The 22,822-nt window shown below is 40.6% G+C and overlaps 1 long non-coding RNA gene across 1 annotated transcript in view; it reads left to right on the top strand.

The window, feature by feature from the left end:
• The first annotated feature begins 2,163 nt into the window (after positions 1-2,163).
• The window catches only part of LOC124160925, a 46,127-nt gene continuing 25,468 nt past the window's right edge, over positions 2,164-22,822 (top strand). Inside the window, exons 1-4 of the long non-coding RNA XR_006865271.1 lie at positions 2,164-2,319; positions 5,870-5,943; positions 9,466-9,613; positions 14,237-14,371. This is a non-coding gene — a long non-coding RNA (uncharacterized LOC124160925). The remainder of the gene's footprint in view (positions 2,320-5,869; positions 5,944-9,465; positions 9,614-14,236; positions 14,372-22,822) is intronic.

Here is a 22,822-nt window from a genome sequence, read left to right as displayed (position 1 = left end):
GTATTGAGAGGATTTAAGACTAGTTTCAACACTTTTCTTAACAAAAAAAACTTAACTTTTCAAATAAATCTTTTGTAAATTCATGAATTTTCAATCTTTGCTGTCTTTTATTAGGCAAAGTAATTGTATTTTTATATTTTGGGGGTGGGGAGGCATACCTCCACAAATTCCTCCTCGCTATGCGACTCATCCATACGATTTCCTGACATCAACAAATTTTAATATACATACATTCTCTTCTACTGTGGTCCAGGTTGCTGCTGTTGCCCACAGCCAGAGGAGGAGGAGGAAGAAGAGGTTGAAACGGAGGGGTCCTTGGAATCGTATCCTATGAGGTGGGAAAAGATCATGGGGCCTAGGATACAAATACCTAACATCCACGTACATCCTTGCATGCCGTCCATTCATGGGCAGGTTATGCGAGGGTGAAGGTGAAGACCCCTACGGTGCCAGATGACTGAGGGCCATAGGGAGGTGTTACAAGGCAGACCAGAGGTTTTTCTCAAGGTAATTGGTTGTTTCTATTTCTTTAGAGCTTTGCTTAAACCTTTCATTCTGAATATTGTCGTTCGCTTATGATCATTTTATAAAAATATTACTTAAGGCTACCTATACACCCCACATTAGGTTATCAATGAAAACAAACAAATGTCCACAATAATGGACATGGGTGGATGGAATTGCACACTGAAGTAGCAATGGTGATGTGTTAAGTTCATCAATGAGGAAATGTATTTTTTACATATGCATGAACTATTACAAAACTTCATTAGAGGGGCACCTTAAAGATAATCGTTTATTTTCAATTTTCTATGGAAATAACTGATAGGAAAGAGGGGGGTTCCTTCCACTGCCAAGACATGTATTATGCTGAATATATTCATTACAAGAGAGAGAATCCTTGAAAAATTGAGGAAATTAAACCAAATAATAATTGGATACCCATTGAACATATATTATCAGTTAACCCTTTCACACCGAATGTTATCACCAGCCAACTGTTACACTTAAATGGAGGTGCTCTAATGTTGGCTCTAGCTAACGAGACCTTTACAATGCAAGCGACAATGACAGTGTCCGACCCCACAAATGGGAATCGATAATTGATGTAGCATTGGTCGCAAGTTTTCAAGCCTGAGATGAGCTTAGTGAAACCTTGGTGCCACTCCTCGGCAATTCAATCCGATCTTCCTTATCATTTATGATACTCCTCACAGCAGGAATGGACTCCTGAACTGGTTCTTCTGTCAATGATTTTTGAGTACTTCCAATTCTTTATGCCTTGAAATGAATTCTTTGTTTTGTTCTGCGAATTTGTTATTTTTAAGTGGAATTTTAATGTTATAATTTTAACAGACTTCTGGCATGAAAGTCTTGGTACCCTATGTGTTCACAACTGATGAAAAATGCGTATTGAGAGAAACATTATCCCCCAAATTTGTTACTATCAATTCTGAAAATCAATTAAAAATTCAATGGCATATTTGTTATTTTCATTAAGGTGTACATTATTCAAAATCATAAAAAATCATTTTAGAATAATATGTACTGTCAATGTAGTAATGAGTTAACTGTGAAGTCGTGCTAAGAATGGGTGGGAGGGTCGAGTGTGGCAGGAGTATTGGGTGGACACCCCATTGTGTTAGGTCCCAAATCGGAAGGAATTCGTAGGAGAGAAGTGTAAAACATTCTCATGCTAATCATTCCACAGAAACATTTTCCTTTCCCAGGTACCCGTAAGGAAAGTGTTAAAATATTTAAGGGATACTATGAAATATCCTTAAATTATGCAGATTTAATTAAGATTTTATGAATAGAATGTATAGCCTATTTATTTAAATATATGTAGTTTTCCTTTTCATACAATTTAAGGGCATTTTTCCATTGTATGCAGCACTCAGATTAAGCAAACACTCTTATAGCGAATTTCTGGCCTTATACTGCATACTACTACATAATTTAATTTTAGGATTAAGCAGAAGTACACCGTCATATGGCAGTAGTGAATCGTTACTGTCAGGATACAATCATGCCAAATAACTTTCCAGAATTTATAGCACATGTTATCATCCTACTACATACGTGTCCATCAATTCTTCATGATGTGAGTGATGATGCTTCTTTGGGTATTAGTCTGCATTAGGAGCACACTCATGTGTGAACATTAATATTTTCATTTCAGAACCAGAACACCCGGTTCCCCTCCCTAAGGCAGTCCCTGGCACCGAGGGCAGGCCCCCACCCACCAGGACCCCTCCGAACATTGAACGCCAGAACATCCGGCACCTCTAATGCTACCTCCTCCTCCTCACCCAGCAGGTTTGTTGAAATCACTCTCAGAAATTCCATTTTCTATTAGCTTCGATATTATAAATGAAAATATAAGGGATTTATAATGTAAAATCACTGTCAATATAAAATAGGCAATATCTATTTCACCTTTCCTTTAGGGTTCAATGCTGTAGGTATTAAGAATAGTGAGTATTACTGGAGTGTTAGATACAGGTAAATGGATTTGAGGGATAGAAAGTCAGAGAATAAGGGCTCAAGGGGAGCCTTCCAAGGGTACAATACACCGGGACCCAGCAATCTCGCTGATACGCCTAATCACCCGGGGAGGGGGAGGAGAGGATAGAAAAAGGAAAGAGGCGCCACTGCAATAGGACCACGACGACACCTCTTGGGTAGGATAGGGTCGGAAGGGTTGGGACGGAAAAAAACATCCTAATGCTATAGAAGCAAAAAGGTCCCGACTAAATAGAAAAACCAGGGAAAGCCATTAATGCACCAGCGATTTTAAAGGATTATCCTATGAGGAAGAATAACCCAACGATCGCATTGCTAGCTTAAGATGGAGGGACAGAGAGTATTACTGGAGTGTTAGGTACAGGTTAATGGACTTGTGGAGTGATAAGTCAACATGGGATATTAAATGGGAAGCTGGGTCGCTGTGAAAGGTATAGATAAGGTAAGCAGCTTGATTTTGATGGTAGAAAATGAGATACAAACCACCGCCCTTGTTGTGGTTAATAGCCAGGTCAAATTAAACAAAAAAATAGGGGATTATTGTTTCCATAGCTTAGCCATATGGCCTTGTTTTCCGTACCCTTTTAGTTTTTCATGAAACAGATAAGGTACATTTGTAGTGAATAATTTTCTCATATTACGCATGCAGTTATGTTCAGAGACAGCATAGTCATGCATATTTTGGAGAGTATAGCTCTAGATAAGTTTCGAATGGCTTTCTCTAAAAATTGGTAAATCTTGGAGAAAAGATTGTAGAAAAAAATTATTAGATAATTACATGATCTTCAATTTTCGTCAGAGCTATTTTTATAGTTTAACTAACCGTTTTTAACTAAGCAACTCTTTTTTGACCTTTTTAACAGAGAATTAAAACAGTTTAAGGTAGAAATTTGAGAAATCCTGAGTAGGAAAAATCTGGCAGTGATGGGGGACTGCAATGCATAAGTTTTAAGGGAGGGACGGAAATGAAATAGGGGAAGTAGGATCTTGAAAATGGAGCAAAAGCAGGTCAGTAGCATTTTGCAGGTGGGACAAATTATCCATTACTAACATAGGAGGATTTAGGAGGGGGCAGGTGCCCCCCTAAACACTAAAATATAGACAAACGTTTTTTATACATATATCATTACTTTCATTTTGTAATGTTCAATTATGGGCCTCAATCATTTAATTTCACATTAATAGCTTTCGTGTTAAAATAAAGAGAATATTTCTTACAGCGACTGTTGTATCTTGTTTCCTAATCTCAAGAATGAAAAGATCGTTTTCCAGTCAGACCAATGAGCAGGGCCCCCCCAACCCCAAAACCGAGAAAAAATCCTGGGTCCGCACCTGATTACATATATATTCCAAGCATCATAAGGAAGTGATTCAGTCCATGGTATCGCATGGACTATGTCCATGAAATATGTAAACATATCAGATAGACGACATAAAAGTAAGCCTAAGATGTAGGTTAATCATGAAAAACTCACGCTGGCTCCCTGCAGTTGATGTTGATTCAACCCAAAACTTAGTGTATATGACATGAAATGTGAGTTTATAGTAACATGACCTGGTAATTCAAAAAGGTGAGGAAAAGGAATGTGGTAGCTCTGGAGTGTACTTGTAGGAGAGAATTTCAGGAACTCGTGAAATATGTATAGTATCCAAGAGAATGGAGAAAAGTAGACTATAGAGAAGCATGGTATGAAATTGAAAGTGGAAACATCCAGGGGCGCCGACTTATAAAAAATATTGGGGGGGCCCATATCGGAGGTTTTTCCCCGGGAAGAGGTTAAATTCAAAGTGTGTCGCAGCGCCGAAAAGCTGTCATGATTCACACCACCTGATTCAGTTAACCTGCTTAACCTTATAATTGTTTGTTTTAACACATTGTTGAATTTATTTTAAAAGGTAACTATCGTCAAACATAGGAAAAAAATTACCAATATATTTTTGTGATTTCACAAAGCATAATATAACTTAATTATTTTCTTGAATTATTGAGGGGGCTCCGCCCCCCCAAACGAATCTTTGAGGGGGCTCGGGCCCCCTCAGGCCCCATGGAGTCGGCGCCACTGGAAACATCAAAGCATTCAAGATGTTAATTGAATATGGTGACAATTTGGTGATAAAAAAAACCATGGATAACAGATTAAATAATATCAAATATAGAGGACTTAAGAAAGTGGGAAGACATTGAGAGAGAGCAGGGAGAAAAGACATTAAGGGAAATAAATGAAGAATTACAACCAGAAAAATAATATGGCATGGTGGAATGATGGAAAAAACAGAGTACGTAATGTAATGGAAATGTTCAGAAGGAAGGAGAGGTATGAGCACTATAAGCCAAAGTTTTGTCACTATTGGCCATCGAATGAGGGCAACCCAAATCAAATATTGAGGCTAATGATGGAAGAACATGCTAACTGAGCTCCACAAGATTCAAAGTATGTTACTGGAAAGATACACAGTTTAAAGGATATGCCCAACAGCAGGAGGAGGCTGAAAATGTTGAACAGAGTGTTGAACAGGTCTTAAGTGTTGAGGAGAAGGATAATTTTGGACTTGGATGATAAACAATGATATCAAGAGAGCCCTTCACAGTATGAAGACTGGGAAATAAGTAGGCCTTGACAAGCTTGCACGTCATCCAGTGTAAGCTTCTGAAGAATCAGGGTGGCAGCAGAATGTTTTTCAAAATAGTACTCTGGATCTTTGAGGATATGTCTTGGCCAGAGGATTTTTAGGAATACAGTTGCTCTTCCAATTGCAAAAATAGAGGCATTGAGGGATCAAAATATGTAGAAAGATGAAGTCAAGGGCAAAGAAGTGAATATGTTACCATATGTTATGTTATGGACAAGCAAAGTCAACTGGATATGTAGTAATAGTGATGAGAACACTTGTAATAAGATACCCAGAATATAATTAGTACATACTTGTAACCCCTATCTATAGCATCCATTCTACAGATATATACTTCTGCATATATCTGTGATCCATTCCTAATGATGAATTTCTAGCCAAAATATTTCCTAATAATTTTAGTTTAAAGTTTGAGTTAAAATGTTTACACTAAGGTTTCTATCAAGTTTTCACAACTAGCACATCTATGTAATATGGAAGACTTTTTGATTACCCATTTCACATTTTCACCAAAACATTTTAGGGACAAATTTAATCAATTCCAAATTCCATTAAAAATTATTGTTATTAGTCACAGATTTACAGCAATAAATAGCCGTTTGCAAAAAAAAATTAAAAAATTAATGATTTTTAAAAGCATTATTGAGAAACTGAGAAAATGGCATTCAGTTAACTATAGCATAAAACTAATTGCTCGCTTCCTTTTCAGTAGCAGCTCAAATGACCCAGAAGGGCACGTAATTCCACAGCCTAGACTTTATCCACGAGGCTTCGTCCAGCCATGAGGTAATTATATTCTCTTCAGTCCAGAGTGACATGATCATCAGCCAAAACAGGCGTTGGCCTGTGGGGAAATGTTGATACCAAATATCCTGTTGCTCATATATACTAATTTCCCATGAATTTCCCTGGCAGTTTAGGCACAGCCATCCTCAGTACATTAATTTAGCAAGGTTAAAAACTGATTAACCGACTAATTCTATCTCCTTCTGTAGCAGTATGCAATATATGCATTGTCTTTTTATATTTTTATCATAATTAGTCTGCATGCATGCCAATGTGATTTAGGTAACATTATCGTTCTTTTCTAGACAAAAAATATTGAACTTGACATAGGTGGATGTCAATATGTGACATTGAAAAAGCAAGACCTGGTGATATTCAAACCTATGATTATTTCAAGGTTAGCAGGCGAAGAATCTCTTTCCAGCTTAACCTGGTATTTTTACCAAACTGCCTCCTTCGGTTTCAGTGCACATACATATTTCGCATTTCATTTTTTTACAATATTTAAATGCACTCAAATATTCGAAGGTGGAAAGGTCACCTCAGATTATGCTAATTTCATGCATTTAAAAAAGAGAAGCAAATTCCTGTCCATTGACCACTGCACTGCACAGTGGTCTACGGAAGCATTAGTTGGAATAACGAAGAAAGATGCACTTGGTGTGAATTTATGTGCATATTGGGCGAGAGAGAGGGGAGAATCAACGGGGACGAGAGCGGCCTCCATCCAAAATCCATTTTGTCACAACTCTTGGGCATTACCAGAAGAGAAGCACGTCTCAATGTTCGTACACCTCTATAGACACTTGAGAGGCCTCTTCATAGACCATAGGCTCCTTACCTACATTCTCGGATCTAAAAATATTGGGAGAAATATGAAAATATTTCATTACTGCTCTAAAAGTTGGAAACATCAATTTGCTTTACCCTTTCACTGCTGTTCAATCTTCGAAAACTTTCTCCTCGCTCACAGCGAAAACGTTAAAATGCATTTTGTGGGGCCATGGAGCAGGTACTTCCAGGATGGATGTGGTACACCCTCCGAAGGGTCGCAAATCCAGGACCCTTTCCTTGACGAGCTCACCCTATCTGGTCCCTCTCTTCGACCCTGCGAGCGGGGGCCCTCCCTCCCCAAAAGTGACAGCTCTGACTGCCTTTTGAAATGTTAACTTTGTTAAATGGCTATTTTCCAGTGGTCCACAGCCATGTTTTTAGCAGTTCACAACATTGATATTTTGCATCGCAGAAACACGGTTCAAAGACATACTTGATTGCTTGATTGGCAGGAGTTTTTTTTTGGCTTAGCCGTGGAAGGTACATCAAAATGCAGGAAATGTTTGCCCTATAAGAGCAGTAACTCAGCAATATCTGTAGGAAATGACCATAAAATAATAAGGTTTTTTGATTTTTGACCCTCCCCACCATAAATGACATTTGAGCAAGGGTCAGGGGTTCACGTAAAGGTCTCAAAATTTGAGGTGAGTTCCTGGTCCTTTGGACTTTTCAATGATAGGCAATAGTAATTTATTCGCTTGTAACGAATTCAGATGATACCAAATCCCAGCTATAACGAATTATTCCTTGGTCCTAATGAAATTGCTATGGACCTATTGCTTGAATACAGATGATTATCTGAATTTTAACCAGCAATCCTGTGGTTCATATAGCAAAATCCTTTATTATGGACATCACAAAATCCTGTATATTACAAAATGTAATGATAGTTCCCTGAAATTCATTAGAAGCAAGTTTAACTGTACATACAAACAACAGAGGATGTCTGTTTGTGTGTCTGCTATGCATTTCCAAACAGCTGCACGACTTGAAACCAAAGTTAGTACATTGATGGATCTCCTGGACATCCTGCTATTGGTACGCACACCTCTTGACACAATCAAAAGAGAAAACATAAATCAAAGGAATCCACATTGAACTATATACATAAATCCTTTTGATGCAAACCTTTCTGCTGCGATATGAGTTCACAGGATGTTCATGGTCTGTGCACATACTGACACACACAGCGATCAATGTTGTGGAGTGGAGTGTTAGCTAATAGTTAGTTTGGGGTTAGGGACCTGGCAATTTTTTAAAAACAGGACACTAAGTAGGGAGTTTTAAACTAATTTAAAACTTTTCATACTAAAAAAACTTCATTTTCCAAAGAAATCTCTTGTAAATTCATGATTTTTCAATACTTTGTTTTTTCCTGTGGAGCATTGTTATTTTTTTAAATATTTTTGGGGCCCCCCATTGCTAACCACTGATTTTATCCTCTGACTTCCGGCTTTTTTCCATTTGCCAATGCACCGTTGGCTTCGACCTTTTTCTTCTATATATTCCTATCCCTTTCTTTCCTTACCTTTGAATTTATTTCCATGTGTGTGCTTAAGGCATCATGTACATGAATGAAGGATGCATTAGCCATATTGGCTTGTTTCACTTGGGCTCAGCTTGCCCCAAAACGCATGTTCCTGTCTCTTTCCAGCCATAGTATGAGTGTGTGACTTCCCATTCATTCTTGTGTCCTTGTCCATTTCTTCCATTGGTGAGTGGTGAGCTGCCCCAGTGCCATTTAGTGGTTACTCTGGCCAAAGCAAAGGGAGATTAATTCTGTTCATAAATCCCAACCGAAATCATGGCAAATTTGAGCATCCATGTAGCGCAACTGGTAGAGCACTTTATCAATAATCGAGAGGTTCTGGGTACGAGTCCCAGTCAGCCCACATGTGAACACACAACAGAAAAAGGGTGGGTGACTAGCGGCAGCAGCGGATTTTCCACTTTTATTTTGCTACAGGAGTGTGTGAAATTCTTTTGGACAAATATTGCATTTTTTTTAAATTTAGTATCTCTCCTAACAATTGGGGTAAAAATTATAGTGGTGGAAATATTATTTGCCTTAAATTGGAGCAATAATCAAATCAGGAAATTCTGCGATCGAGCCAGGCATCTACCTTGACTTCTTATACTATTCTATGCCTATTTAAATGAAAAAGAGCGAGTTGGAGCAAGATTATTCTTTTGAAACATAAGTTAAGATTCAGGTCTTTCTTGCCATATACATTTCTCGATCGAGTCTCGTCGCCCTCATAAAGAGTGTAACCACTATTTGTCAATAATAGTCCAAAACAATACACTTTTAAATGTTTAATTATTAAATGACAAATTGATAAATCAACAAATGTTTCCCTATAATTATTAGGAAATGTTTACACTTTTAGAGAATATGCTTTAAAGTGAATGAAAAACAAGCTTAACCACTCTTGAGCGAAAGTAAAAACTCAATTTTTGCTGAAATTCCGATTTGAAATTTTTTCTAATTTTTAAGGGATTTTGATGACTTTATTGATACGCCAAATATTTAAATAGTTACAGTTCCAAAAACATAGTGAAAATTTAGGGTTTTGTCAAGCTTTTTTCGATTACCGCCCACTGTGCGTCGGTGGTGAAATAATAATACCAACAAGGGTTAAATCCTTTCGCATGGATTCATTTGCTCCACTTTATCTCATTTTTCAGGTGTTCCTGAGTGGGGGATGGTTTCTATTGGCCCGCTGTTTGTGCCTCAGCTGATCATCTCCACGGGAGACGGACCTGCGGGCCTCACGCTGCAATTCCACAATGCCACTCACACCGGAATCAGAACTGGATGAACGATATCCGCCAAGTACGTATCAATTCTTAGTAATTATACGTTCATCAGTGTCTTGGAGGGTAAGTCAATAGGAATAGGGTGGTTTCCTATTATTTTTTTATTGCATGATCGAAAGGTTATTGCTCTTGGAGTATATATTTCACACTTTCATATTTTTATTGACAATATTTATTTTTTTGCCATTAAATGAAAGGTGAAAATTTTCAAGCACACGAAAACGTGACACCTAAGTATGAATGCTGGGAAAACCCCGTGTGACGTCATTCTGAATCCTGCTGCCGCAAGTGAGGTGACGTTGAGGCGAGGCTTTGAGCGCTGATACGACACAGGATGCTAGCAGGTGGCAGAGTACCCTCCTAGCAGGTAGCGCTTGGCTTATATGTATAAGGATTATCAATATCTTATCAAACGAAGGAATCTTTCCGACCATAGGCAGTTTTAACAGGTGATGATTAAGATACATATCCCTGAACTCTGTGCCTCATGCATGCATTGGTAATCTCAACCGATGTATGACTCCTATCTACTCGTATAGAAACTAGGTCCCTGTGACGTCACATGGTGTGGCATTGCATGGGCACCAATCTGGTCTTTTTCAAATGCAGTTAAAATTGACCATTGCCAGTTGTCTAAACTAGGATTTGTAAAACCAAATAATTTGTATATTAGGAATACACTGTTGGGTAACAAATCGCAATCAATGCCTTTTGTTTTCTTTGATGAAGGAAACTATTAATTTCAGATGTTTAACAAATAATATTCATTGCAAAAAGCCTAAATGAAGATATAAAAATACACCGAAATGTTGGCCAAAATTTTCGCATTTAACTCACTTTTAAATTTTAAATTTTTTTATCGTTGTATGTGTACCCTTAAAGCCCAGCATATATATTTAAAGACATTTTTATTATTTTTTAGAGTATTTACTGTTTTGGTGAATGTGGTATTACATGTAAGTTTTGGTGAACACCTCTGGTCAGTCAATCCTCTACACTGGCACGTTGTCAAGGGGTCTTCAGCCCCCCATGTAATATTTTTGCCTTCTGTCGACTGTGCACCGAATACATCCGATAAGTTCTGAAATTTTGCCTAACAGGTAGGAGTGAGGATTTTTTTCCCATCGCACTTTAAAAGTCTTAATTAAATGTACGGCATAATTTTCTTAGAGTATTTAATTTTTATGAGTAAACTGTTGGTGTGCTAACACCCCCCTGAGTAACCACCCCTTATGTGTATTGAGGCGGCTTGTAGGGCAGTATGTAGATGTAGATGTCCCAATTTTCTCTACTATGTGTTGTGGTGGGTATTGCACCACACTCCTCCCCCCCTTGAGCGAGTGGTAATATCTGGTGATGGCACTGATGGAGTTGGCGGAGAGTCCTCCTCAAGAAGATGGGCTGGCTTGAGACGGTCTATGGAAACACTGGAAGGTTTTCCATTGATGTTTAGGGTATAAATCTTCTTATTGCGGTTGAGAACAGGGTATGGTCCCATGTACGGTGGTTGTAGGGCTGGCCGTAGATCGTCTTGGCGAACAAAGACCTGGGAAGAAGTGGCCAAGTCCTTGTGGATAAAGACACGCTGTGAGGAGATCTAGCGTGATGGCACTGATGGAGTTGGCGGAGAGTCCTTCTCAAGAAGATGGGCTGGCTTGAGATGGTCTATGGAAACACTGGAAGGTGTCGGATGCAGCCTAACTCTGACTCATGTGGTCACGCAGCTGAGAGGCAAGATGGCTAGATCTGTTGAATCTAAATGCTGGTCAGAGTCGACGAAGAAGTCACCGCGAAGACGCAGTTGCTCCTCAAAGAGAAGTTCGGCAGGGGCTGTCAGCAGGTCGGCTCTCCAAGTTGTGCGGAGGCCGAGAAGAACTGTGGGTAGTGCGTCCATCCGAGAGTTGGAAGAAGAGCACATGAGGGCCGCCTTGAGAACGCGATGTAGACGTTCGACAAGTCCATTGGCCTGAGGATGGTAGTTCCTGGTGTGGTGTAACATTGCACCCAGAATGGAGCAAAGTTGCTGGAAAATAGAAGACACGAACTGCCGTCCACAGTCGCAAGTGATATGCTTAGGACAGCCAGAGTTAGCTACCCAACCAAGAAGAAAGGCGTGAGAGACGCTGTCCGCGGTGATGCCTACTAGTGGTTCTGCAACAGGCCAGCGGGAGAACTGGTCCATAATTGTGAGGAGGTAGCAGTAGCCGTAGAAAGGCGGAAGAGGTCCCACAATGTCCATGTGTATGTGTTCAAAATGCCTGGTTAGCAGAACGAAATCTCCGAGTGGCGTTGTGATGTGACGAGACACCTTGCAACGCTGGCAGAAGAGGCAGCTGCGAGCCCATGCGCGACAGTCCTTACGCATGGATGGCCAAACATATCGACGGGAGACGAGTTTTATGGTGGAGTTTGCCAGGATGACTAAGGAAGCGGATGTTGTCAAAGATTTGCTGACGATATGGTGGAGTAAGTAAGGGGCGTGGAGTTGGCATGGAAGTGTCGCACCACAGTGAAATGTTCATTCCGGGTACAGGCCTCCTGTGAAGCTGAAGAGCTGTACCGCTGTGGAGTAGTCTGTGTAGTTCTTCGTCGTCGTCTAGGGAGCAAGAGAGAGCAATGAAGTCAATTGGAGCTGTTGTGATTATGGATTATACCCTGGAGACCAAGTCCGCGACGACGTTGTCCAGTCCAGATATATTCCTCACATCCATGGTGAATTGTGAGATAAATTCCAGATGATTAAATTGTCGTGGTGAGCAGGTGTCATTACTCCTGATTCTAGGGCCAAAGGTGTAATATAGGGGTTTGTGATCAGTGAAGATCGCGGGCTTCTACCATTAATCGAAGTGCCTCACTGCTTGGTAGGCAGCGTAGAGTTTGCGATCGTAAGTGCTCCATTTCTGCTGGGAAGGCTTTAGCTTTCAACGGAAGAAACCAAGTGGCTGCCAAGAGTTATCAGAAAATTGCTGTAGGATGGCGGCAATTGTGGTTTGGCTAGCATCAACGACGAGAGCCAGAGGTGCTGAGTTGATTAAATGCGTCTGGGTTGCAGCCTGGGCGAGTCCAGCTTTAGAGGCATCGAAACTCTGCTGAAGTTCAGGTGTCCAGCAAATTGGAGTGGAGTTTTTGACATCAGGACCTTAAAGCAGTGCATTGAGAGGGGCTTGTGTAGATGCAGCGTGTGGTATTTGCTGGCGATAGAAATTCAGCATACCGAGGAATCTTCGAAGGTCCTTAGTAGTCTTCGGTGGAGGGAAGTCTTTGATAGCAGCTTCCTTGTCAGGTAACGGCGTGCATCCATCAACGATCATGTGACCTTGGAAGCCCAGAAATGTGACCTTGGAAGATCCTAGAATACACTTAGCTGAGTTGACGATGACACTAATCAGAAAGGCACTGGAATAAGCTCCGTAGGTGTTGATGATGCTCTTCCTGCGAATGGGAAAATACTAACATATCATCTATGCAAGGAAAGCAAAAATTTAGGCCTTCGAGAGCTTCGTCAATGAAGCGCTGCCATGTTTGGGTGGCATTACTAAGTCCAAATAGCATAAATAGGAATTCAAAAAGGCTGAAGGGTGTAATTATGGCTGTCTTTTCTTTATCTTTGGGAGCCATTGGAATTTGAGTGAAGGTCTTGGCACAGTCAATAACGCTGAAGATGGTGCATCCCTGAAGAGCGTGGGAGAAATCCTTCAGATGGTGAACAGGGTAGCGGTCCGGTATCGTACGTGCATTGATGGCCCTTTAGTCACCACAAGGTCGTCAGCTACTATCCTTCTTGCGAACTATGTGAAGTGGTGAGGCGTAAGAGCTGTGAGAGCGATGAACAGTGCCTTCGCGTAGTAGTAGCTCTAATTCTGCCTGTGTGTCTTGAAGTCGATCCGGGGATCCGGGGCGGGCACGGTGATCGATCGGCGGTCCAGGTTGCAGGCGTATGTGGTGCTTAGGATGATGGTGAATATCCCGAGGAGTCCCTCCTGGCCGGGTGATACCAGGAAACTAGGCCAGGAGGTCATGGTAGGATGAAGAGCCCGACAGAGCGCGCATGCTGTCTTGGGAAGATCGACCCCTATTACTCTATTTAGAATTGCCAGTGATTGTGTCGATGAGCTGAGTGGTGGCCATATTAGGAACGAGTAGAAACAAGGGTTATGAAATCTGCTCCGATGATTGGCTCGGTAACGTCGGCAACGATGAATCTCCAAGGGAAGTCACGAGGGAGGCTGAACTGAAGGCGTAGAAGTAAAGTACCGTATGAACGGATCCGGCTGTCATTGGCTGCGGAGAGCTTGTAGTTAGTGCAGGTCCGTTGATCGGGGCACAATTTTACTGGGTAGATTGAGAGATCCCATCCATTGTCTATGAGGAAACGCCGATGGGAGAGGCGGCAGCCTGTGAGAGAACGGGTCGTAGCCGCCTCTACGAGTCGCTTTTGGAGTTTACCGGATTCACTGCATTTGCGGTGCATGGCTGGATGCAAAGTCTTGCTTTGACCCCAAATTTGCGATGGTAGTAACACATCACAGGTTAAGCGGGGCGCTGCGAAATATCTGTGAGCAGAATGCGGTAAAAGGCTGCTCCGAGTCCACGTTTGTGGTTGCAAATGTTTTCTTAGACGAGCTTTTATACCTTGCAGCTGCTTCGAGAGTTCCTCAACCCGTTGGGTCAATGCCGAATCATCAGTGGTATGGCGTACTGCATGGATGGCGGGTGAAGATGGAGGAGGAACGACGGCGACGATACTGTCAGCCATATCTGCAAGTTCATCAAGGTAAAATGAAGTGACTTGCGATTACAATGGCTTGAGCGTTGACCGGAAGGCGTTGCAATCATAATCAGCCGAGGAAAGAGTCCTCCACATATGTGGTGCCGATGACGGACAGCATGCGTCGTAAGAGGTGCTAAGGCTTGGTATCTCCAAGCTCATCCACTGTGAGGAGTTGCTGCATTCGTTGATCCTCGGAGAGATAGACGCGCTCTATCAATAGATTTTTCAGTGTTTGATAACGATTTTCGGCCGGTGGATTCACTGTAAGATCGCTAATTTCACTGGCCAAACGATGGTCTAGGTTTCCTACGACGTAATTGTATTTAGTATTGTCTGAGGTGATGTTGGCCAAAGAAAATTGTGCTTGGACCTTATTTCAGGCTGAGCTGGCCAGAAAGGAGGCAGTTTCAGAGTAACACGGTAAATGGCAGCAGTGTCGACGCGGGAGGATAATTGAGGTGATGAGAACTGCTGCGATGAGAGCGTTCCTTGCTGCTGTTCTTGGATAAGTGGCAGCTGTTGGCTGTGGTTTGTTTGCTGTGCGGCGAGTTGATGCAGCAGTTCCGCGATTTGTGCCTGCAGTTTGGCGAGTCGCTCTGCGTCTGCCATGGTCGTTTGAAGTCGGGGTCACCGATGTAACGATTTACTACGCTGAATAATACTTTTGTCCGCTAAATAACACACATGTGTCTTTACTGCTGTGAAGCGTTTATCTTTACTTCGAAGTACAGACTGAACTGGCTGAATCATTGTTGGCCAAGATCGTTTGTTTATATAGTAACGGCGAATATGAGCGCCGCGCTTGAAGTTCTTTGAACATTCCCGATTTTCTCTACCGCGTGTTGTGGCGGATATTTTGCCACAAATAGTATTTCATTTTGACTGCATTCCAATTAATTTTTACTTTTTTGCTGAAGGTCCTTTTGTCCTGATGATAAAAAAATCACGCAATTTCCGATTGTGCTTTATTAGTTCTGTTTTTCTCATTAACATTTCCTGATTCGTACACCATCTTTTCCATCTTATATCGTATATATTTTAATAAATTTCTCTCATTAAGTCCAATTAATTGTAGGTTCTGTTTTCAGTCTAGTAATAAACTTAAATATATATATAAATCTCCAAATGAAATATCACATTTGAAGCTGCATCAATATCCTATTTGAAGTGCATGAAGCAAACATCTAATGTTAAAAACATTTATGAGAAGAAATGTATTAGGGAGGGAGTAGTGTAAAGAACTGCCATCCAGAGGACTCTGTTCAATGCGATCCACTTTTTTTCCAACGTTTTGTAGTATATTGTTCTTCATTGTGAGAAGTAGCATTGAAGAGGTATGAATTGTATACATCATGTCGTCAGCAGTACAAATTTCGAGTTTATACCCCTAATCATACCTTCTTTCCTCGTGAAACTCGGATCAATTTGTCCGTCAGCGAAGCGAGTGGTGATTTTTATAAACCTCTTTAAATGCGGGTGACAACACATTTAGAGGCCAACCCGAGGATCCTCTTTTGTAATGTTCGTGAGACAAAGGGTGCAGGTTTTTTCATATGCCAACCTTAGAACCCTTTCCCTTGGGCTACTACCTTGTCGCGGTGGAAAGGCTTGCGCGTCCCTATGGCCCCTAGAGCTGCACTGGCGGGATTAATTCTAAATTATTCCCGATAATGCCACCCATGCCAGATAGGTGGAAGGGTAGGAGCCAGACTAAAGGTAGTCCACGTGATGGTGTCACGTGAAAAACAATGTTGGAATGGAAGTGGGAATTCCTACCAGCTATCTCTTCCCTGAAAACATGGAGTACAACCAAATGAGCTTCGGAATTTCATCGACCGGGACCCGTCCGCAAAGGGCGGGTGTCGGTCACGGCAGCGAGGTCGGCAAGGTCCTCGGGGTCGTCAACATGCGAAATCCTTGCAGAGACTTATTATCATCAGCAGCAGCAGAAGCAATGAAGAAAGAAGAAAAGAAGTCCAAGAAGATGGAGAAGAAGAAGTTGGCTATAAATGCAGGGACGTGGAATGTGAGGACAATGATGAGAGCGGGGAAGTTAGAAAACATTAGAAGTGAAATGGATAAAGGGAGGATAGATATCTTAGGATTATGCGAGGTGAGGTGGCGGGATGGGGGGACTATTGGAGTGATGGGTATAGGGTTATACAGGGTGTCCTATTTATCTTGACCACCCGAAATAACTTTTTGTCCAGATGCAAATTCAAAAATGTGACAAGCAAATGCTCATTAGCCGTTAGGGGGACATTAATCAGCATGACTGCCTTCCTTGAAGCTTCGTTATTTACAAAGATATGAATAGCGGTATGCCTTTTTTTAAAGGGCACCCTATATTTTTTATTTGGCAATTCATTTCCTCTCCTAAAGACTTATTCAAAAATGTAGCACAGTGGATCATTAAGATAAACACAACGTTATGAAAACATTTGGGTTTCTTATGACTGGTGTGCATTTTACGACGTTTTCAATTGTTCACCGTCAACGTCAGCAAGTGGAGTTCCAATACCCGCGTACCTGCACAAAGCGCTAGAGAGTCAGTCATTTTTCAGAACACTGTGTTTATGTTAATGGTCCACAGTGCAACATTTTTGAATACGTATTTAGGAGATGTAATGAGTTGCCGAATAAAAAATATAGGGTGCCATTTAAAAAAACACCGCAGTATGACAGAATGAACAGACCGGAGAGATTGACTCTAGAGGAGGAAAGTGCAGTGGAGGAGGATAATATTGGGCAGGGGATATAAGATTCGGAAATAGAGAGAGCAAATCATGATATGCATGCTGGGAAAGCAGTAGGCGTGGTCAATATCCCGTGTAAGCATCTGAAGAATCTAGGGAGGGATAGTAAGAAAATGTTTTTCGAACTATTACGCAGGATCTATGAGAATTGAGGAGGTATGTTAGTCGGAAGATTTCGTGAAGACGGTTTTAATTCCTCTTCCGAAAAAGAAGAAAGCTGTGGAATGCGGAGATTATAGGACTATCAGCCTAATATCGCATGCGGCGAAAGTGGTACTGAGGATATTGAACAGACGAATGGAGGCGAGGGCAAACGACTGTTTGGGCGAAGATCAGTTTAGTTTTAGAAAAGGGAAGTCAACTCGTGATGCAATAGCAATAATGAGGTCCCTCGTGGAGAGGAACCTAGAATATGACCAGGACGTATATGCCTGTTTCGTGGATTTTGAAAAAGCTTTTGATAGAGTGAACTGGGAGCGTTTGGTAGGTTGAATTGGGTAAAGTTAATGGATATTCTCAAGAGAATAGGAGTAGATTGGAGGGATAGACGACTGATTCGTAATCTGTATATGGCCCAGACTGCGCAAGTGAGGGTAGAGGACGGAGAATCTGGGTGGGCAAGCATTGGCCGAGGTGTGAGGCAAGGCTGTCCTCTATCGCCGCTGCTTTTTAACGTATACGCTGAGGAGATGGTAAGAGAAGCGTGGGACGAGTTGGAAGCTGGAGAGAAAGTGGGAGGGATGCTGTTGAAATCAGTGAGGTTCGCGGATGATCAGGCGCTGATTAGCCAGTCAGCGAGGGGGCTTCAGGCTCTAGTGGATGCGTTACACGAGCGGTGCGAGGAGTATGGGATGAGGATTAATCACAAGAAGACTAAGGAAATGCGGTTTTGTAAAGTTTCGCGAGCGAGGAATGTGAGACTCAAGATAAAAGTAGGTGGGGAAAAACTTGAGCAGGTAGAGCAATTCAACTATTTAGGCAGTACGTTAGAGGAAAACGGACACAGTAGCAAGGACATCAGGAAGCGAATTGCTCTAGAAAAGGAGGCGTTCATGAACAGGAAGGAGCTTCTGAGAGGATCGTTATGAAAGAGTTTAAAGAAAAGGTTAGCGAAGAGTTTGATTTGGAGTGTAGCTCTCTACGGTGCGGAAACGTGGACACTGAGGAAAGAAGACGAGAGAAGATTGGAGGCATTCGAGATGTGGGTATGGAGAAGAATGGAGAGGGTGAAATGGACGGAGAGGAAAAGGAACGACGAAGTGCTGGATATGGTTGGCGAGCAGAGGCAGCGTTTAGATGAGATACGGAGGAGACAAAATGTATGGATGGAGCGAATACTTAGTGGGGAGGGGATGTTGAAAATGGTGTTGGAGGGTAGAATGTTAGGGAAACGAGGGATGGGAAGGGAAAGAATAAGATATTTAGATAGATTTAAAGGGAGTAGGCCTTACAGTGAATTGAAGAAGGCTGTGCTGGATGGGAAGGAAAGCTCCCAGATCTCTTCTATATTACACTATGGAAACCTACCTTAATCGTTAGAATACTATAATAAATAATAAATAACCTTACAACTTTTCCCCGACCTGGCCCAATCAGTAAAATGGGACACGTAGATGTCTACATACATACTACTGGAAACGATAGTACCTTGTCTATTTTACCAACGCCAAGAGACCTAGGCATCGTGTCCGAGAAAAATAAACCGTGGTAAACTCCAATAGTCCATCCAAGTATTTCTGAAAAACGGCCTAGCTAGTTAAGTTTTTACGTCGTTTTTATTTTTCTTCTCTGCATATTTTCGGGCGCTTAATCCGAATGTAAGGTTTAAAAAGAAAACTTCGTGGTGCAATTGTGCAAAAATATCAGAAAGGCAAAAATTTGTCTGCAGCGCAGTTTATTAAGAATAATGACGTTGATATATACGTAACAGATTTAAATCAATACTTTAAATTGAGCATAAGGCATAAATTAAAATTAACTGTATTACTTTGAAAGCATACATCATCCGATATGAGTAATATGCCTTTTGAAACTTTTACAGCTAGCAGGAGTCCATACAAAAAACAAGATCGAAGGGCTCCGCACTTCAACAATACTATAAGACGACCGTTGTCAGCAGGCCTTTAAATATGTATGGGAGGTTAGGAAGTGGAGGCCATGGATCATCGACGGCTCTTGCCTAGAAATAGAGTTTGTTTGTTAATATAAGAGTCCGTTTCCCTTCTTTGAGCACACGATTTAAGTCCATTCTCCGCAGTAGTACATGGAATGCACTCAAAGAAAGAAACCTTTCAATGCACCTATTGCAGTGCCCAGCGATTGCATAATAAGAGTCATTCGTATCAATATTTATTAATTTTACTTTCTGGTGATTATTTTCTATCACTATTATATCTGTTATCCACATATAAAAGTGAATGAGACCATATTGCAGCCACACGCTTGCCGCGTCGCCGTACTCTCCGCCGCCGCCGGCCAGAACCGGGGTCGACTGCACGCTCGAAAAAACGATTTAAATTTCGGGATTGCAAGTTGGTGCAAGGTTTGACTTTAGATCCACAATACAGAAGCTTCATAGGACGACGTGGTATCAGTCACTTGGTGGAAGTCCGTGACAATATATACTTTTTCTCTAAGTTTATGTAAAAAAAGGCTGAAAACAGGCTCCGCCATTTTGTTATATATCTACGATTATTGATGAAGCAAAATCTTTAAACACCCTTCAAATAAAAGAATAAAAAGTGTCAATTAAGATGGTATAGCAATTTTGTCGAGTAAACTATTCATGAAACCACTGCACGAGGATACAGTCGGCAATTTTCATAAATAATCGAGGGTGGTAGTTTTTCGCTAAATTTGTACAACTTTGACCTCACATAAATTGTTAACGTGAAAACACAGGAAAAAAGTAATTTTGGAAGTTACGCACAATTTATTTGAGAATATGTATGCGAATTTTCAACTTCCTAGCTCAAAAAAATCGATTTTGTGGTTTTGGCTAGCTTTTTTCGATCCTAGCCCACTGTGCGACAAACTGTGTATCAAAACTATTGCAAATGTTACCGGTTGGCTACTTTATTTATCCTGTTGCTTGCACACGTTATATCCATCATATAGGAAAATAAGAGACCATCAGAAACTAATTTCATAATTCGGTCAATGAAAAACACAAAAAAGTAACAAATAAATCGCCAGATGAGAATGCTATGTAACAAAAATCATTGGTTGAACACTCGTTCGAAACAAACAAACGTCTGTATACGTTGAAGGTGGCAATGGTATCGCTACTGAAAAAATATGCACCTACGTATTTACCTCTGCTTTTTTTTGGGTATAGTGCGTTCCACATTCAGTTGACTCTATGGGAGGTATGGGCTCTTACGGAGATTCGTTTCCCGTGATAATAAGGCCTCGAGCGTGGCGTTATCAATGCAGCATGAAAACTAATATTGCGCCATTAGCCATTTCAAAGGTACCCTGGTGTAAAAAGAGACACTATATTCATTGATTCCAATAATTTTTCCATAAAAATTATAATAAAAGCCATTAAAATATTTCCTTGATTTTCCATTAAATATTTGAATTTTTTCTTCGTCTTCTTATCGCAAAAATGGCCAAACCGTTATATATATATTTAATTGAAACTTCTACTCAAAATTTTTCATACTTTTTTCTCTTTGTCTTTGTCAATTTTACGGTAATTGAGAAATGATGTTGTTACACCGATATAGGCGGATCACGGGGGAACGTGCCCCCTCAGACCCTTAAAGATATGCAACATTTTTAATACGGTCCCATTATCATTGCGTTCGTTTTTTATTACGAGGTATCCTTGTGCCCCCCCCCCCCCCCCCCCGGAAAGAAACCCTGGATCCGCCCCTGTATACCGATGTCCACTAACTGACGTTTCTTACGTCGTAGGTCCGTATATTCCGTAAACTAAATGCTAATATATCTACAAAGTAATATTTAGTGAAAAAATCATTTATCTCAATTTAGACGGGAGTTACAAAGTGTTGATCTTAAGATAGAATGTAATGGCGCCGCTGAACCGAGCTTCTCGCTTTGTCTTGCTTGAAACTCCTTGCGCGCGAAGGGAAAATTCTCGGGCGAAAAAGTAGATATTTATCAATGCAACCTGGAAATGTGTACTTATTCGTTACATATCTAAAACAGAGAATACTCATTCGTTGTAGTAGGAATGTTTTTATTTCACAACATTGATCAGCGAAAGCAAGCAAATTTCGAAGGCTCTGAAATGAGACGAAAAATTTCGCATTTGGTGTTCCGGTCTTGCTCCAGAAACCGAGGGAGAAGTGCTTCGAGTGAATGCCTTTTACAAAAGGGCGCCCTTGGTTTTACCTCTAGTTTCATTCATAGGGTCTGCACCAGAAGCGACCCCAGCCGAGGGGGATAGGGTCTAATAATTCGCGAAGGCATGATCAGTTTGTCGTTCCAATTTTTGGAGTGAACGAGCGTTGTGTGGTCTTCAACTTTTGAGATCTGTGGAGTATTTTTCATACCAATCTCTGCTATAACGCTCCCTGACACTATATGCGATACGAAAAGGAGGAGAAAAGGTAAGAAACTTTGAAGCTGCGAACGAGAGTCAGTGCTCAACGTTTTCTCGTACTAGAGGATGAGAACAGGTTGAAAAGAGATCTTTTATTTATAGTTGACCGAGTACGGGTCAGATTTAAAAAGATTATGATCGATGAATTGGCAAAGAAATATGTGCTTAGCTGCAGAGTGCTAAGGCTATCAATTCGAGTAAAATCCGATTGAGATGGTTTGGGCTCAAATAAAGCATTACGTCGCGAAGAAAAATTCAACTTTCAACAAGTAGTCCAGGAAATGAAGCATTTTGGCTTGCAATTTTTTCAAACTGAATCGATTTTGTTGAAATTTTCACAATAAGTAGGGAATAAACCAAGAATCAAAATCTATATCATGCCGACGGGCGCTTTTACCCAGGGGGTGGTTTCCACCCCATCTAGGGGGTGGAAACTTTTAATTATATTTTCACCACTGGAATCGATAGAAAAGTATATTCTAAGAATAAAATGTTCTATCCATTTTTTGCGTAAAATTAATATTTTCCGAGTTATTTGCGATTGAAAGTAACAGTTTTTTGACGAAAAAATTAACGATTTTAATCGAATATAGGCAAATAACTTGAAAAGTATTCATTTTATTAGGAAATTATTAATTACAAAACTGTAGCTTGTAAAAAATTAAATAAAAATCTTATTTTATATTTCCTTTATGACCAATTTGGACCGAGCTACAACTTGTTGATGGTTATCTATTGTTTGTCATACGCTAAATTTGAAAGATTCAATACCAAATAGCGGGAAAAATATAATTTTCGAGGAAAAATTATGTAATCTGTTTAAAAGTGTTTTTAAAAAACTTTCTTATAATGAGAAAAAAAAAACTTATCATGAAATTTGAGCGAGTTATGATTAAAAATAAGATCAGTCCCTACTTTTTTGTACGAAAAAATCAGTGAAAACAACTCCTTATTACCACACTAGACAAAATTGATCAATGCCCTTCAGTTATTCTCTTTATTTAAGTATTGTCAATTGATCCTAGAAGTTTGCTTAATTTACCATTCTAAATTTTGAAAAAATTGGAGGAAAAAGTGAAAAGTCATTTTATACAATTTCGTTAAAAATGCTCTTTTTTTCAAAAT

This window comes from Ischnura elegans, chromosome 6 (genome assembly GCF_921293095.1).
Source record: "Ischnura elegans chromosome 6, ioIscEleg1.1, whole genome shotgun sequence".
NCBI lineage: Eukaryota > Metazoa > Arthropoda > Insecta > Odonata > Coenagrionidae > Ischnura > Ischnura elegans.
This window is presented reverse-complemented; position numbering and strand designations above follow the sequence as displayed.